Below are 6456 nucleotides of genomic sequence, written 5' to 3'. Positions count from 1 at the left end.
CAGTCGGGGAACACTTCAGCAGTCAAGGACATTCAGCCACCGATCTTCGGGTAAGCGTTCTCCAAGGCGGCCTTCAAGACACACGACAACGCAAAATCGTCGAGCAGAAATTGATAGCCAAGTTCCGCACCCATGAGGACGGCCTCAACCGGGATCTTGGGTTCATGTCACGCTACACATAACCCCACCAGCGAATAAAAGTTATCTGTTTTTAATACAACGGGTCATTTTCTGTCTTTCTCTTCCTTTCGGATGTTTCTCCTTCTCTCTCTCTGTTTTGTGTTCTGGCCGTTTGTATATTCGGTGGTCCTGTAGGTAACACCTCTCTGTCTGAACACTTTGATTGCCTTGACAACGGGCAGTTGGAAAGATTATCTGTAATCACCAGGTATTGTTCTCTGAATATAAATGCGAAAGGTTCAAGGATTTCCACATTCACCTGACGAAGAAGGAAGCCTCCGAAAGCTTGTGATTTTCAAATAAAATTGTTGGACTATAACTTGGTATTGTAAGATTCTTTAAATTTAAATCTGAGATAGATAGCTTTTTGACAACTAAAGGTATTAAGGGATATGGGCCAAAGGCAGGTATATGGAGTTAGATCACAGATCAGCCATGATCTTATCAAATGGTGGAGCAGGCACGAGGGGCTGAATGGCCTACTCCTGTTCCTATGTTCCTATGCCCTGGCCCACATTCGTCCCTTATCCAAAGTCATTAAAATAGATTAACTGGTCATTTATCTCATTGTTGTTTGTGGGACTTTGCTGTGCACAAATTGACAGCCACGTTACATAGAGTTTACATCGAATGTACAGCACAGAAACAGGCCATTCAGCCCAACAGGTCCATGCCGGTGTTTATGCTCCACATGAGCCTCCTCCCACCCTACTTCATCTCACCCTATCAGCGTATCCTTCTATTCCTTTCTCCCTCATGTACTTATCTAGCTTCCCCTTAAATACGTCTACACTATTCGCCTCAACTACACTGAATGGCCTGTTTCAGTGCTGTAAATTCTATGTAATTCTATGTACAAATGCTGTGAGACTCTCCTTATTCACTGACACTGTTCTTTCAGGTCTGACGCTCTTTTTATTGAAGACCTGGCTGGATGAGGAAGTGCATGCGGCCAGAGGACAATCAGTTTCTGCACCTATGCAAAACATAAAGATGGAAGAGACCCCACTTGCCAGTACCACTCGCTCGGACTCTATTGCAGGACGAGGCTCCTTTTCTAGTTAGCGTTGCATTGCTGGGCTATTCACATCTCATTAACCTGCACTTATCAGAGAGTCAACCCCATGGGAATCGCTTTCTACACCTTCCGTTGGTGGGGACGGGGAGGTGATTGTTAGGAGCTGTGACCCCTCTCCATCTCATCACCATTTGGAGGGAGGCCATGAGGGCCTAGTACAGGAGATGTCCATACTCCCTTGCATCAGTGTGTAAATCACCATTCAATGTGGACCCCAGGAATAAATACTGTCGAGGTCCTGGATCTGATCCCTTGTCTGTGCTGAGATAGTTGTGAGGGGAGAGGAGAGGAATCTACAATTGGCTCCAATGTCCCTCAGCAACAGAGATGGAAAATAAACCAATCTATGACACCTGGTGCGATGCGAATGATCCATAATCGACAATGTGGCACTTTCAGCACCTGAGGCCGGCTCCAAACCTCCCGACAAGATGGTGACATGAACACCGGCACTTTAAATGATGCTCGTTACACTCGGCGTGTGATGGTGAGGGGGCTACCATGGTCACCGTTAAATTGTCTCAGCCTTGCACCAGTTCCCTTCATTGCTTCTGTAATGCTTTTAGCTGCAGTTGGAACCGCTGAACTGCTGTGGAAAGCTATTTTACTGCTGTACCTACCAGAGTTAGTAGATAAAGAAACACAGCAAAATAAAGCAGGCCTCGAGTGTTTCATTTCCATTTACGCTCTCAAACATTCCACCCTAGAAAACTAGCAAAAGCTGACACAGCTCCAAAAAGTGAGACAACCCAAGAACGGGCCTGGTATGTGACAATGAGTCATTAAAGGGGCCTTGTACTTTAAGTGGTCAGTGTACACAACATTCAAGAATAATAACCTGTATTTATTTTGTGCCTTTAATGTAGTGAAACGTCCCAAGGTGCTTCACAGGAGCGATTATCAAACAAAATTTGACATCGAGCCACATAAGGAAATATCTTGGTCAAACAGGTAGGTTTTAAGGAGTGTCTTAAAGGAGGAGAGAGAGGGGAGAGGTTTAGGGAGGGAATTCCAGAGCTTAGGGCCGAGGCAACTGAAGGCACGGCCGCCTGTGGTGCAGCAATGAAAATTGTGGATGCACAAGAGGCCAGAATTGGAGGAGCGCAGAGATCTCGGAGGGTTGTAGGGCTGGAGGAGGTTACAGAGATAGGGAGGGGCGAGGCCATGGAGGATTTGAACACAAGGATGAAAATTTTTAAATTTAGGTGTTCCTGGACCGGGAGCCAATGTAGGTCAGCGAGCACAGGGGGTGATGGGTGAACGGGACTTGGTGTGAGTTAGGATACGGGCAGCAGAGTTTTGGATGAGCTCAAGTTTACGGAGGGTGGAAGATGGGAGGCCGGCCAGGAGAGCATTGGAATAGTCAAATCTGGAGGTCACAAAGGCTCTTGTATTGGAGGAAAAAAGGACACAAGGGCATGAGAGTGTGAAGGGTAAATCCAAATGTTGAAGGGACAAAATTGGTCGTTCATTTCTACATCGGTCTGGGAGAAGGGGCATATTTCTTCAATAATTTTATCATGATCACACTTATGTTTCAGAACTTGCATTCATATATCGCCTTTCTTAACCTCAGGATGCCCCAAAGTGCTTTACAGCCAATGGAGTACTTTACAAGTGTGGTCACTGATGGAATGTAGGAAACGCGGCACCAATTTGCACACAGCAAGATCCCACAAACAGCAATGATTATGACCATGGGATAGGAGCTTGTTGTAACTTAAGCTGCAGGTGTATCCAGTATATCCATCACTTGTATCCCTATATATCACATAGGGATGGACAATAAATGTTGGCCTTGCTAGCAACGCCCATATCCCAAGAATTAATTTTTTAACTCTGTACTGCAGATATAAACGATGCACATAAAAATGCATTTTTCATTCTGGTAGCTCTAGGAATCTGTGAAGGATAGTGTGAGCACTGAAGATGCAAAGTTTAGTGTGAGCACTGAAGATGCAAAGTTTATTTCCTAAAGGTGTCTGGGAACATATCCTCGCCCCCAGGAAATTCTACGACACTTTGCTGAATTTTCCAGCATTTTGAAGTGTATTGTGACTTAGCTTGACGCTTTGAAGCCAAAAATAATATACTCAGGAATGGTTGTAGATATTTTAAATATTAAAATAAGAATGTAAGACGCAATGAGGGTGAATTTCTGCTTTTGTTACATGGGGTAAACTGGGCGCTTCTTCTGGAATTTTGCACCGGAAAAGTGGTCAACTGTATACACCACAGCCGGAAATTACATCAGCCGCATAATGTGTCATCCCAAATATGGGCGTGTGGTATAATATGATGCAAGAGGTCACACAATGTATTTCCTGTCCCTTGTGTCAGTAACACGGGTACAGAGTGATCGAGTGTCTGAGTCAATGCAGGGAGCTTATAAACACCTCAATGTTACCTGATCCTTTTTTACCTTCGGTTAGAAGCTCCAGCCACACTATACTTCGGGAAGGGGCTGAAGGAATGTCCCGACCACTCCCACGTCAGGTGGTGTCGTCGACATCACTGAGGGTGAAGTCAAAAAAGACCCAATAGCCTTAGTAGACTTATCGCTCAAGATGCTGAACTAACAGGTAGCGACAATCAAGAAAAGAATAGAATGTGGATCTACAGAGTGAAAATAAGAGAATACAAGTCAGAGGAATCCATGCATCAGTTTCTTCAGGTGCTCAACAGCCAAAACACCCAATAGGTGCTGCCCAGAACGGTTTTTACTTACCGTGTTGTGGAGCCATGAGGAACAGGACTGCTCAGGTGTGGCTCAGTGGGCAGCAATCTCACCTCTGGGTCAGAAGGAGGGCAGACTCAAGCCCCACTCCAGAAACTTGAACACAAAATCTAGGCTGACACTCCAGTACTGAGGGACTGTACTGAGGGAGTGCTGCACTGTTGGAGGTGCCGTCTTTTGGATAAGATGTTAAACTGAGGCCCCATTTGCCCTTTCAGATGGATGTAAAAGATCCCATGGCCACTATTTCGAAGCAGGTCAGGGGAGTTCTCCCTGGTGTCCTGGGGCCAATATTTATCTCTCAACCAACACTAGTAACAGATTATCTGGTTATTATTTTATTGCTGTTTGTGGGATCTTGCTGTGCACAAATTGGCTTCTGCATTTCCTACGTTACAACAGTGACTACACTTCAAAAATACTTTATTGGCTGTAAAACGCTTCGAGATCTCCTGAGGTCGTGAAAGGCAGTTTATAAAAGCAAGTTCTTGATTTCTTTTTTTTCCACATTAAAACCTCGGGCCACTGATAGCTACCCCTCACCCCCTCTCGATTGCCTCCACCCTCTCCGGACTATCCTGATGCCCTCGGTCGGTCTTTGAACTGGCTAATCTTGCTGCCACCTCCCTCCCCCTCCGACTGTCGAGCATCCTCTAAGACCTTGAGTGGAGCTCGCAGCTTGCCTGTTCTACCCTAATGAGGCTGACGGACCAATTTTCCGTGGTCCTGTTGCCATCCTTATTAGGCGTGTGCAGCCTCAGCTGCACCAGAAATCAGGTCCCCGATTCCGACCCCATCCAATTTCTAGGCCCACTTGATCAACAACATAATCCACAAAGAGAACGTTTCACCTCAGGCGCAGCAGCTGATGGGTATTTGATCAGGGAAATGGAATGGTCAGCCATGTATGTAAAATTGTCACTGGAACTGGATCAAAGTCCTGGAACTCCCTATCTAACATCATTCACTACTATCTACATCCACAGGATGCACTGCAGCAACTCGCCAAGGCTTCTTCGACAGCACCTCCCAAACCCGCGACCTCTACCACCTAGAAGGACAAGGGCAACAGGCGCATGGGAACAACACCACCTGCACGTTCCCCTCCAAGTCACACACCATCCCGACTTGGAAATATATCGCCGTTCCTTCATCGTCAATGGGTCAAAATCCTGGAACTCCCTTCCTAACAGCACTGTGGGAGAACCTTCAACACACGGACTGCAGCGGTTCAAGAAGGCGGCTCACCACCACCTTCTCAAGGGCAATTAGGGATGGGCAATAAATGCCGGCCTCACCAGCGACGCCCACATCCCGAGAATGATGAAAAAATATGGGAATGAAGCACTCGAGGCCTGATGTTGTCTGGGTTTATTTATTTAATATCTCTTGTACTTACAGATGTAAAATAACTGCCCAGAGGTGGGAGTTCTACAGTTTAAAAATGCAACCAGAAACAATACAGAGCAGAATTTATTTTTTTTACTTACTGTATAATACAAATAATACAGGATTATAAGCAATGGAAGGGCATTAGTGCAAGGCTAGGGCAGTTAAATGGTTATCACAACAACCCCTCACTCTTGGCACTCTCTTGAATGTAACAAGGATCATTTAAGGTTCTAGTGTTCATGTCACCATGTTGAAGGAGGTTCTGGGAAGATCTGAAAACCACACATTGGCTGATTTATCTCCCAGCGGACACTCTATCTACTAAAGTGCAAACATTTCCAACATGTTCAGTTAGTTTCTATTTGGGGCAATTTTTAATCGAGGAATTTGAACGTAAAATAGCACTTCATAAATGTGAGGTGTTGTTGTTGTTGTTGTTGTTGTTGTTGTTGTTAGCAGCTGATGTCATTTCCAATGCCGTGATGTATCTACACAGGAGGTGCTGCTGTTAACCCTCCGCTCTGTGAACAAACATGATGTGTCTCGGGAGCTCGCAACTGTGGTTTGCTCCAACAGAGAGAATGATCTGGGACCCAATATCCCTGCCCCTCTCTAGCCCTAGAACTATAGAACCATAGAAAAGATACAGCACAGAAGGGGGCCATTCGGCCCATCGTGTCCGTGCTGGCTTGAAGAACAACCAGGTGCCCATTCTAATCCCACCTTCCAGCACCCGGTCCGTAGCCCTGCAGCTTACAGCACTTTAGGTGCAGGTCTAGGTACTTTTTTAAAAGAGTTGAGGGTCCCTGCCTCTACCACCAATTCGGGCAGTGAATTCCATACACCCACCACCCTCTGGGTAAAAAAGATTTTCCTCATGTCCCCTCTAATCGTTCCACCAATCAGCTTAAATCTATGTCCTCTAGTTCTTGAACTCTCCGCTAGGGGAAACAGGTACTTCCTGTCTACTCTATCTGGGCCCCTCATAATTTTGTACACCTCAATCAAGTCTCCCCTCAGCCTCCTCTGCTCCAAGGAAAACAACCTCAGCCTATCCCATCTCTCCTCA

This window comes from Heptranchias perlo, chromosome 11 (genome assembly GCF_035084215.1).
Source record: "Heptranchias perlo isolate sHepPer1 chromosome 11, sHepPer1.hap1, whole genome shotgun sequence".
In the NCBI taxonomy this organism is placed as follows: domain Eukaryota; kingdom Metazoa; phylum Chordata; class Chondrichthyes; order Hexanchiformes; family Hexanchidae; genus Heptranchias; species Heptranchias perlo.
This window is presented reverse-complemented; position numbering follows the sequence as displayed.